This window comes from Meriones unguiculatus, chromosome 11, assembly GCF_030254825.1.
Source record: "Meriones unguiculatus strain TT.TT164.6M chromosome 11, Bangor_MerUng_6.1, whole genome shotgun sequence".
In the NCBI taxonomy this organism is placed as follows: Eukaryota; Metazoa; Chordata; class Mammalia; order Rodentia; family Muridae; genus Meriones; species Meriones unguiculatus.
In genome coordinates, this window is record NC_083359.1 from 15,235,756 (window position 1) to 15,248,504 (window position 12,749).

Here is a 12,749-nt window from a genome sequence, read left to right on the forward strand (position 1 = left end):
GAAGGATAGACCTGACCCACTGTTGAAATTCCACAGTCACATTGATGCCCTTTGCAGCCTCCCCCAGCCTCCATGAATTACAGCACTTAAGAGATCAAACCTATATTAGCTACTTTTCTCATTGTTGTGACAAAATACTATATGAAAGGTACTTAAGGAAGTTTATTTAGACTTGTGGCTTGAGAGGATCCATCACAGTGGGGAAGGCATGGTGGCAGGAGCCTAGCTAAGCAGGTCACTTGGTATGCACGATCAGGAAGCAAAGAGAAGTATGTGCTCTTGTTTACTTTGTTTTCTCTAATTCTTAGTCACTCTGGAGCCCCAGTCCCTGGAATAGTGTCAATCACAAAGAGGACAGGCCTTGCTCCCTCTGTTAGATCCTTCTGGTTTCACAGATACACCCAAAGGTGCCTCACGGATGCCCTAAGTACCTCTTAATCCCGTGGAATGAGAAATTTAAATTGATCATCGAAGCTGGCTGCGGAAAGCAGCAAGTGCAACTGTGATCATGGATCCCTAAGTGGACTACCTGGAAGGATTTCATCCACATATGGGCACAATAAAGAATGAACAATGATTGTAGGGGAAGGCCAGACAGCAGGTAGGCATTGGGAATGGTGGAAAAGTCTGAAGATTTTGAAGACATAAGTGAGTCCAATCGTGGAATACCCTGCTCACCAAACAAAGAGCCAAACTGCCAGGCTTGGTAGCGTCACTAATCTTGGAGCTAGCCTGGATTTCATTGTGTTCCCTATGTTGTGTTAAAAACAGACAAAAAAGTCAGAGCTCAAGTTGTATTGAAAGCACAGCTTAACATCTGAGTAAAGACAGGTACATGCAGATATGAGATTGAACCATGCTACTGGCATAGAAACAGCATGGTGGATCAATGTAATTGAATAGAAGACCCACACACAATGGAATTGAAATAAACCCACACACCTACGGATACTTGATTTTTTACAAAGATGCCAAAACCACACAATGGAAAAAAGACAGCATCTTCAACAAATGGTGCTGGAGGTCTGCATGCAGAAAAATGCAAATAGATCCATACTTATCACCCTGCACAAAACTAAAGCCCTAGTGGATCAAAGACCCTAACATAAAACCAGATATACTAATCCTGTTATAAGAAAAAGTGGGGAAGAATCTTGAACTCATTGGCACAAGAGATAACTTCCTGAACAGAACACCAATAGCACAGGCTCTAAGATCAACAATCAATAAATGGGACCTCATGAAACTGAAAAGCTTCTATAAAGCAAATGACAAAGTCATCAGAACAAAACAATAGCCTATATACTAGGAAAGGATCTTCACCAACCTGATATCTGACAGAGGGCTACTATCTAGAGTAAATAAAGAACTAAAGAAGTTAAAAAGCAACAATTCAAGGAATCCAATTAAAAATGGGGTACAGAGCTAAACAGAGAATTCTCTATAGAGGAATATAGAATGGCAGAGAAACACTTAAAGAAATAGTCAACATCCTTGGTCATCAGGGAAATGCAAATCAAAACAACCTTAAGATTTCACCTTACACCCATCAGAATGGCTAAGATAAAAAACTCAAGTGACCAAAAAAAAAAAAAAAATGAGATTGTACCATGCTATGGTTCCTGGGGGAGAGGGAGGAAAGTAGTACATTTCAAGTAAGGAGATCCTCAGAAAGCTTCCACCATATTGGAATCTAGGGATTAAGGGTATGAATTAAATTGAAATACAAGGTGAAATAGCAAGACAGCAAGGAAGTGAATAGTAAGGAGATAGTCCTTAATTTATATTCAGAATAAAACATGACACAGAAGTCTCTTAAATGAATTCTATAACTGGATTGGGCATCTGAATAAAGGATGAGACCACTTAGGAGGACAAGGAAGCATGGGGCAGATGATGATTATCACAGAGCTCTTACATGAGGCCTGGATGGGGGTTGTGTAAGGAACTGTCTGGAGGGCCAGGTTCAAGACTACATCCCCTTAGGCCAGAAGTCTCACTAGTATGTGTTCTCAGAATTGCCAGAATTTGGTTGGTATTTCTTGTCATGGGCCAAAAGAGTCTCCTAGTGAAACACTCATGGTTGGAAAACTAAAAGAAAAAAAAAAAAAAAAAAAGAATCAGAACTCAGGCACATTAGTGCATGCCTGCAATCCCCACATCTTATAGGCTGAATTAGTCTTGTACAGCCTGGATAAAGAAAACTTATTTATTATTTTTATCTTTTTACTTATGTGTGTGTGTGTGTGTGTGTGTGTGTGTGTGTGAATTTTTACATGTGTATAGTGTCCACAGAGGCCAGAAGAGAGCATCAGATCTTTTGGAGCTGGAGTTACAGGCAGCTATGAGTTACCTGATTAGTGCTGGGCAATGAACTCAGGTCCTCAGCAAGAGCAGTCAACATTCTTAGATAGAACTACCTCTCTATCTATCCCTTCACTTACAATTTTTAACACTCTGGAATTACACAGAAATTGTAATTTCCTACACTTAGTCTCTCATTCAACATGTACTATCTACTTCTCTATGGAAGGTACTAAGTGTGGCCCAGCTCTCCTGAGCCCTGCAGGAAGCCCTGTCTAAAGACAGATTTATAAGGAGGAGGAGGCTGCTCAGAAGACAGGCTCACACAGTGTGCTCCCCCTTTCTGCTGCCGTTCCCTCCCAGATCCAGGAGAAGTAAAGGATGGGATTCAGAACACAGGGTACACGGTCCTGTGTCCCCCACAAATTCTTCATCACAGCTTTCCAAGTTTGCACTCTTTCTCCTTTCACCAAACCTTTTACTATTGGACACTGGTAATTCTGCATCAAACATTGTTTCACAATTAGTTTTCATTAGACTAGCAGATCAAACATGCAAAGAATCATCACTGCCAATCCCACGAGCCACTAGAGACAAAGCTGTGCACCCTCCATGGATACCGAAAGGAAAATGGTTACAACCTCTCCACCTCATTCCAAAATCCCTGCACAGAAGACAGCTCCTTAGATCCAGTGTCTCATTGCCACAGCAACAGAAGAATCTGTGACTAACAGAAATGGGAACCTATGCTCTGCAGTGGCCCTGGGTTCTGGTGGGACATGTTGAAGTAGTGGTGCCTGGGGCCCTCTGTGTTGGAGGACTCAGGGGAAATTCCAAGGTCTAGCAGGAAGTTGGCATACCTATGAGCACTGGAGAAAATAGAGAAGCAGGGCCCCCTACCCATCATTCACAAGGCACAGGCTCTGAGTGTCGCAGGACTTCTAGAAGGAGAAATAGAAGCTGCCAGGCAATAGCTGACCAAATTTATTGGCTTGAACATATGCAGAGCTCCCTGGGTCCCTCTGAAACAGCTTCATGGTCTTTCCAGGAGGTGAAGACACTGAATTAGCAGATACAGATGACGGGCACTGGGATGGGGGCTTCTGCCAAGAGTGCCCCCTCTCTAAGCAGGGGATGATGGGGTAGAGGGAACCTTCAAGGGCACTGTCAAGAGAATCACTGAATATTGATAAGAATGCAGGGATTTCCTAGCATGACATTTTCATGGCTTAAACGGGCACAACTCAAGAATAGCAGGAGATCTAGACAAAGTCACACGGCTGAGGATGGAGCAGGAGTGTGCTGATTCTCATCTTGCACAGCTGAGGATGCGCGAAGGAGGACTGTGATTATCACCTAGCACATCGTGTCCTCCTGTCCCTGTGCAAACACCATGAGGCCACTCCATGGTCTCTGGCAGTGTCCTTGCTGGGAAAGTTTATTGAGCCCGGAGATTGCAGAAACAGATCACATATATGTGGCCTGAGGACCTGGACAGGAGACATAACAGTCACTTTTATTTTCCATCCTTTTAACACATCTTTTGAGGAAAGAGGGTGGGTCCACAAGGCAGGAAGAGACTGACCCCTGTTCCTCTGTGTGGGCATCCTCAGGGCACAGGGGAGGTAGCCCTCATGGTTATGTAAGTATCGGTGTGTGATGGGTATGGGCTGATTTGTGTCCACTGGCGCTTCCGCGTGATCTCTGCATATTTCTGATGGACCAAGAAAGAAGAAACTCGCAGAGAAAACGCCGAGAATGCAGGTAATAAAAAGGCTGGCAACGATGCTTCCCACAAACAGCCACCAGAAAGCCTCACTGCCACAGCCATAAAACACCCACGCCTGCCATAACCCGAATCCAGCTCCTCACGACTCTCTTGTCCGCACCTCCCAACCGAGCTCTGTACCGCCCTGCAGCAGAGTGCGTCACAGGCTCCCCTGGAGACAGGGTGACACAACCACCCAGAATCCAATGAGTCCCTTACTCCTCCTCAAAGGAGGGTGGGTCCCACCTGCTGAGATAGGCTGGGGAGGGGGGTGTAAAACTGCAGCGATCTGTCACCTTTATGGGTTTCCCGGACAACAGCATAGAGACAGACAAGAATAATGGAATTCCCTGCCATCCATCTCCCAGTGCGGCAGCCTCTCTCTCTCTCTCTCTCTCTCTCTCTCTCTCTCTCTCTCTCTCTCTCTCTCTCTCTCTCTCTCTCTCTCTCTCTCTAGCTGCCAGGGCCTCCTCTTTGCGTGTCTTCTCCCCAGAAGAGTCTCTGCATTCAGATGCTCTGGTAGCCCCTGCCTCGGTCAGCCTCGGCAGCCTAGAAGCATGCAGAATATCGGGTTTACTTAGCACCTGTGATAGGAGGAGCTGAGCCGAGGACCTCACCTGCATTGCCTTGTTCAGGCCTCGCTCTCCGCACACAGATGACGGCAGCATTTTTTGACAAGACACCTGCTTTGCCAGGCAGAAAACGGAGACCTGGGTGTCACAACTAGCTCACACGACTGTCATCAGCGCATGTAGTTGGTTGATGGCCACCGCCAATGCTTTTAGGCATTCTGGCAGAGGTTTATATTCTAATGGGGCCACGAATCTTATTAGTAAAGGTCCAACAAAGAGCTTTTCCTTTTTAAAAAAAAAAATGTATTAATTCTTTGCGAATTTCATACTGGTGCACGGTGTATTTTAAGTATATTCATTCCCCCTACTCCCTCCTCAGCTCCCCCTAGATTCACTCCCTACCCCCCCATCTGCTCCCAAGTTTGTTTGTTTTTACGTTTTATTTTATTTGTGTGAATGTTTTCCCTGAATGTTTGTCTGTGAACCACATGTATGCGTTGCCTGCAGAGGCAAGGAGAGGGCACCAGTTTCCCTGGGTATGAAGTTATAGACAGTCGTGAGCTGCCATGTGGGTGCCAGGAATCAAACCTGTGTGTTCTAGAAAAGCAGCCAATGCTCTTAACATTTGATATGTCTCTTCCAACACCCCCGCTTTTCGTTAATACTCTACCAAATCCAATCTGTGCCACCCATATACTCAAGAGTGAAAGGACGTCTTAGTCAGTGTTCTCTTGGTATGAACAAGGCAAACAGTTCATTGGGGCATGCCTAAGGTTTCAGAAGGTTAGTCCATTATCACCATGGTGAGAACATAGCATCATGCAGGCAGGCATGGTCCTGAAGCAGTAGCTAAGAGCTACATCCTGATCCCGAATGAAGTTTGCCTAGTATGGGCCTTTGACACCTCAAAGCCCATCCCCAGTGACACACCTACTAACAAGGCCACACCTACTCCATTAAGCCATACCTCCTAATCCTTCCCAAATAGTAACTCCCTGAGGACTAGGCATTCAAGGATATAAGCCTATGGGGGCCATTCTTCCTTAGACCTCCACAGGGGCCATCCACAGGAACGTGGTCAACTTATGAGGCACCAAGCTCCTGAAGAAATCTGACCCCTTCCCTTCTCCAAAAGCTAGGGATGGAGGCTTGTGAGGGCCCTACACGCCTTACTGCATATTGGAAAGCTAGCTGACTTGATCCTGAGCAGACCTTATGAAAGTAGCCATAGCTGCCATGGCCTCAAGAGCACGGTGTCCTGACATGTCCACAGACAGTTTCACTACTGTTCTCCCCGACCCTCTGGCTCTTATAATCTTTCCGCCTTTCTTTCTCGATGGCCCCTAAGCCTGGCGGGTAGAGGATGTAATTTAGATGGTCGGTTTATGACTGAAACGGTTCACAGATATTCACTCCCTGCACTTTGACCAGCTGTGAGCTTTTGTACTAACTATCGTCCACCGCGCAAAGAAACTTGTCTGGTAAGTTCCGGGATACTTCACAGAGAGTGAAACTTTCAAATATGCACAGCAGTATATGGCCCTGAAAGGTTTGCTCACCACTCAAATTGCCTGCTTCAACGACCATAGCCTCTGGATTCTCCATTCTTTTTATAAGCCAATTTGCGCATATCCCTTTATGTCCATCATTAGCTGAGATGCATTTTCTCTCATGCAAACACTTTTGCCCCTTTACTGAGAGCCCTAAGAATTTCATGGACCACTTGGCACTCTGCTTGCATTTCCTCTCATGCTATCCTCAGATTGGCCCTGTGGTATGGAGAGAGCAGTGGTTGGACTGATCTCACAAATACGGGCAGGAGTGCTCATCAGGGTAAAGCCTGGCCAGGCAAGAAGCCGGTGGGCAACACATCCAGGTGAGGACCGGGTTCTTTCTTGGCACTCTTCTACGCATATCCAGGTTATGCCCAAGGAGCTCACCTAGGAATGAACAGACTCTCCGCAAACCAATCCCTGCAAAGCAACCAAACATGCAGCCCTTGGCAACAGCCAATGAAACCCTTCCTTCTCCTGCCTAATCCCCACTTGGCCAATCAGACACCAGCACGATGTAGTTGCCCTAGGCTGTGTACCCAGGAGAGAGGAGGCAAGGCTGCTTGTCTCTCTACCTGAGAGCCACGATGGGATAACCTCTGAGGGAGGGGAGAGCCACACCGACTCCATTATAAAGATGTGAACAGCTGCCTCACCTTTCAGTGATACTCCGCACTGGGAGCAGAGGCAGCAAAGAGGAAACTGAAGGGGAGACGCTGAGGGAGACAGCAGGCAGCTGCTCGAAGACAGGGTGCCGGGATGTCAGCCTCAAGCTGAGTCCCTCTGACTTCTGTGTGCCTGCATGACAAGGTACAAATGCCTCAAGGCGCTTGTTGTATCCCCAGCTGAGTCCTGCAGCTTTTTTAATTTTGTTTGTGGGAGTGGGGGGTGCATGAGTATACGCAGTGTGTGCACGCACGCACACACGTGTGGAGGCACAAAGTTGACACCGACTGTCTTCCTCAAGTGCTCTCTACTTTATTTTCTGAGCCAAGGTCTTTTGCTGAAACAAACCAGAACTGACTGATTGGGCGAGTCTAGCTGGCCAGCTTGCTTCAAGGACCAGCTGCCTTGGGCGCACTGGGATCCCAGGTGGCTGTCACGTGTGGGATCCGAACTCCAATCCTCACACTTAACGTAATAAGCCGCTTCCCCAGTTTCTGTTTCAATTTTCCTTGCCATCCTCCCAAGTGTGCTCTCTAGGCTCTGTCACCTTTTTCCTACATGTGTGCTAAAGCAAGAGCTTGTACACCCAGACACATAAAGGCCCATACAATAAAGCGATGGAATAAAGTCGTAAGGTGGAGGGAAAACGTCATGCCAGGCTTATTTCTAATGGTAACAGGCTACATGTGAAATAGCCTGACCATCAGAAGCAGAAAAGCAGCTTTGATGCCAGAGACCACAGCATGCCTCTGGAGTCAAAGAGTAGCCCAACAGTAGCAAAGTGAAAGACTTCATCCTGATTTCTGCCTGTACAACTTTATTCTCTCTCCTTGATATGCTGTTTCCCTCTGTCCACTGGCCACCAGAAACCTATCCATCTGTAACATAAAAAAAGCAATACAGTGCAATAAAAAGAAAAATCTAGAGTGGCAGGTTAAAAAAAAAAGAAAAAAAGAAAAAAAAAAAACAATGTGCATGGTGGGAAAGACGGTGTAAAACTCGGAAACCCAGGCCTGGTGAACACACAGGTCTAATGGTATCTGTCAAAGGAACATGATGAAGAGATGAATGATTCCCGGAGGCAGGCAAGCTGCAGGGGACAACGGGGAAGGGCAGTGAGCCCCACTCTATCACTGACAAACTGAGGGACTCTGAGCTCATCGCTCTGGGTGTCATTTTGTCCCTCTGGTCTGGGAAGATGGCTGTGTCTGTGACATGCTTGTCCCACGTCCCAGAGACCTAAGTTCTGTTTTCAGCACTGACATACGAAAGCTGGGCAGGACAGCTCATGCCTGTTACCATAGTGCCTGGGAGACAGGGTGGGAGGGTCCCTGGTGCTTGATAGACAGCCAGGATAGCAAATCAGTAGGCTCCAGATTCAGTGGGAGACTGTCTCAAAAAATAAGGTGGAGTATGATGGAGAAAGATGCTCAATGTCAGCCTCTGACCTTGACATAACACATGCACATACATGTACACACACATACATGTACACACACATGCACACAACCTAAGAATATAAATGCAGAAATCATAGTGTCTCTCTGTCCACCTCCAGTGTTATAAGGGTCAAGTTCATGATTCAAAGCATAAGAATAAGCTTTTGAAACTCCAGGGGAATGCACACTTCTCCTTTGGGTACAAAACTATTACTGTTGAATTATTTTGTGGTTATTAAAAAAATTTCAATCAGGAAGAAAGCCTGCTCATTCCAGTATAAATAAAAATAGATTTTTAAAATTGCATGTCTATCATCCATTTCCAGGACTTAGAGAAATAAATTAAACAAATACACACACACACACACACACACACACACACACACACACAAAGGAATGTTTGCTTGTTTGACCAAGAAATTCTACTGGTAAGAAATTACCCCCAGGAAAAAGCTTGTGTGTGCTTTCATTACTTAGCTACAATGATGCTTCTTCCAGTATTTTTCATAAAATAAAAAATAAACACAAACCAGCTAAAAACACCTTAGACTCCATCTGGGGAGAGTTACTTCACTATACTAAAGTAACTCCCGAAGTTAAACACCACGAAAACATTACAAAGTCTGAAATCATACTGCGCATGGGAAAAAGATATATTACATGTGTTTTGAAATAAAGCAAAACATCATTATTAAATAGTGTGATCTAATTTGTATAATTCTGGGTGTATAAATTGCACAGAAAAAGAATGTTTTAAATAAATGCACCTCAACAGTTCGTAGCTGGCTCCCTAGAAAGATCATAAGGGGTTTTGATTTTGGTTCATTTGTTTACTGGTATTTTTAGATTTTTTTTTTTCTTAAAGCAATCAGATTTAACTTTGCAGTGCAAAAGAAATACCCAGTGAGGAAACTACATCATCTTCAAAATAATAACAAACGGGAGCTTGGTGGTAAAGAGCACTGGCTGCTCTTGCAGACAGTACAAGTTCTCTTCCCAGCACTCAGATTGCATCTTATATCTACCCATGGCTCCGTATCTAAGGGACCTTGCCTTTTATTTTCCAGTCTCTGTGGGCAACTGCACACTCATGATGCCCATGAACATACATATGCACATACAATTACACATAAAAAATATTTAAGAAAATAAAACCTGGATCTGGGGGAGACGGCTGCACATTTAAGAGCACCTGCTGTTCTTTCAGAGCACATAGGTTCTGTTTGGGTCCTAGCACCCACACGGCAGCTCACAGGGGATTTCATTCTCTGTCCTGGCCTCTGTGAGTGCCTGCATTCATGCTGTTGGTGCATTTAAACTCAAACAGACATATGCACATAAACTGAGAAAAATAGATATTGAGGCTGGAGAGATGGCTCCGTGGTTGAGAGCACTTGCTGCTCTTCCAGAGGACCTGGGTTTGGTTCCCAGCACCTACAATCAGCCCCTCCCATGTTGGATGGCTCAGAATGACCTGCAATTCCTGCTGCTGTGGATCTAGAGCACTCTGTTGATGAGACTCCTACCTACCAGGTAGATGACACACACATCACCAAAGCCCTGCTTTCCTCAGCATGTCTCCTAGAACTCATTATTTAGATGTCAGGATGGCTTCCTGTAGACCTGCCCTGCCCCCCTTGACACATACCCTGTGGATATTAATCATGGACCCTGTGGACCCAGCACAGAGCCTTTCCTAGAGCAAATCCTCCTGAATCTCTCCTTCTTCTTACCAAACCCTAACTGTATACAGCAGAGGAGTGTGAAGTATTCATCAAATCTCCAGATACAAGTCACTACCTCAGAGAGTCCCTCCCAGCTCCTACAATATACCAAAGGTCCCACATTAGTCTCTCTGGCGTCTCCCTCTGTGGCTTACCAGTATGTAGTTACTCCACGTGTTTCCAGCGTGACCCTTCCAAATTCTAAATAGGTGCTCCCTGCCCCAGAAGCATTTATCTGATGAATTAAAGGCTAGACTATTGGTGGGGTAATTGAGTTACCGAAACACATAGGTGAGAACATGCCGAGAACATGCTGAAGCAGGGAAATGGAATAGACAAGCAGACTCAGGGTCAAAAGGCCGTTCTGGCAACTACAGTGTCTTGGCTCAAAAACTGAAAAGAGTAACAGGAGTAGGATATGAGCCTGGAGAGTTCCAGGCGGCCCCATCAGAAAAGCTGGGTGAGTATCTTGACATGCCCCTTTGGTTGAACACTGTGTGTGTGCCGGGAGGACACACTCTAGGATGGCAAAGTTAAACCCTCCCACCTGCTTCTGGCACTGTCCCAGCCATGTTGGCATCTGCACTTCTGGACACAGAGGCATTGGCAGGCCTGACACGCTGCACTGCAGCTTCAGCATTTTGAGCTGTCAGGGCCGAGATGGTCCCCTCTGACAGCTGCCACATCAGGACTCTACACCCTGTGAGGGGACCCACACCACAGAAGCTCCTTGTTCTTGCTGTGAGTCCTTTCAGGAACAACACCATCTGCATACAGCACATGGAACATAGGATGCTGGAATCCGGGCCAAGACATCCAATGCCATCACTCCAGGATGGGGAAGCCATGAGGGACAGAGTCTGCCTTGCCCCTTGCTGCTGATGAAAGGGATTAAGGAAACACCTCTCTCCACTCTCAAGAACTGTTCAAACAGTATGAGGAGCTCCATCATTTTACAGATGGACTCAGAGCCAAAAAAAAGTACACAGACTAGAAGGAGAAAGACTTCCTCTCAGAATCTCAATCTGGCCACATCATAGGAACATCTCTCCCACAACTTCCATAGGGCTTCCTACACCTAGACAGAGACATCTGCCTCAGCCAAAGGAGACTTTCTGGAAGCAGCAGACCATAAGTCAAACCCAGAGGAAACAGAAGGCTGTGGGGCATCATAAAGAAGAGGAGGCCATGTTTGAGGGGCACTCAGGGCCAGGAGCCTCCGAAGTAGACATGCTGGCTGCATGGCACTGTTAGCCTTCTAGCCAGCACCACCGTCCATGCAGCGGGCATGTTGAGGAGCAATCTCAGAATGCTGTAAGCTGGTAGATATCTGTCCTGGTTTCATTCCGTTGCACTGATAAAACTCTCAAACCAAAAGCAACTCAGCAGGAGGAAAGGGTTTATCTGGCTTATTGTGGTGACGTTGCGCATAAAAAAGGAAGATAATTATTACTGTTGTTTACCCAAGAGTGGTTCTGATATACTCAGGAAAGCTTTGGTCTCTCCTGCTCTAATCTAAGAGAGTCTGTTCTCAAGCGTATACCTGAACAAAGGCCATCCTCTTTATATAGCGAACAGCACAGCAAGCACGGTAACAGCAAGGAATGGGGAACTTTCATCTCAGTCTTTTACAAGATTCTCATAAAGGAGATTGTTGTCCATCACCCTAACCCCTCCAAGCCCTACTGACTCAGAACTGCACACAAAGTCACAAACACATTATTTCTCTATCCCCATGTGGTTGTCCTAACCTATTTGGAGGAGGAACTTTCCTTTCAACACCTGGATTCTTCTGCTGCATGGTCTTAGGTCATCTCTCTCTCTCTCTCTCTCTCTCTCTCTCTCTCACACACACACACACACACACACATTGTTCTGAGTCAGGGTCATGAATGGGTTACAAAGGAAAATAAGAAATGTGGTAGACTGGGGTGTTCAAAACTTAGTGAGATTGGTTACAAGATAATTCTGAACAGGTGGAATATGTAGCATGCGAGCAGAATTAGAACATAGTTATAAATGACCTCAAGGCATAATTTGGTTACAGGTTGAATTATAAGGACAAACTTTAAATAACGTATCTTTTAAAAAGAAAAAAAAACAGATTTTAATAGGTTTACCCTATATTATATGTCTATATGAGTGAGAGGACTCTTGCTAAAATGTTCAATTCCTATCCAGAAAGGCAAAGAAGATGGACATCAGAAGAAACAGAAAAGAGGGAACAAGTCAGGAGCCTGACACAGAGGACCTCTGAAAGGCTTTGCCCTGCAGACTATCAATGCAGATGCTGAGACTTATGGGCAACCTTTGGGCAGAGTGCAGGGAATCTTAGGAAAGAAGTGGGAAACAGTAAGATCTGGAGAGGACAGGAACTCCACAAGGAGAGCAACAGAACCAAAAAATCTGAGCACAGGAATCTTTTCTGAGACTGATACTCCAACCAAGGACCATGCATGGAGATAACCTAAGACCCTGCACAGATGTGGCCCATGGCAGTTCAGTATCCAAGTGGGTTCCATAGTAATAGGAACACGGACTGTCTCTGACATGAACTGATTGGCCTGCTCTCTAATTACCTCCCCCTGAGGGGGAAGCAGCATTACCAGGCCACAGAAGAAGACAATGCAGCCATTCCTGATGAGACCTAATTGACTAGGATCAGAAGGAAGGAAAAGAAGACCTCCCCTACCAGTGGACTTGGGGAGGGGCATGCATGCAGA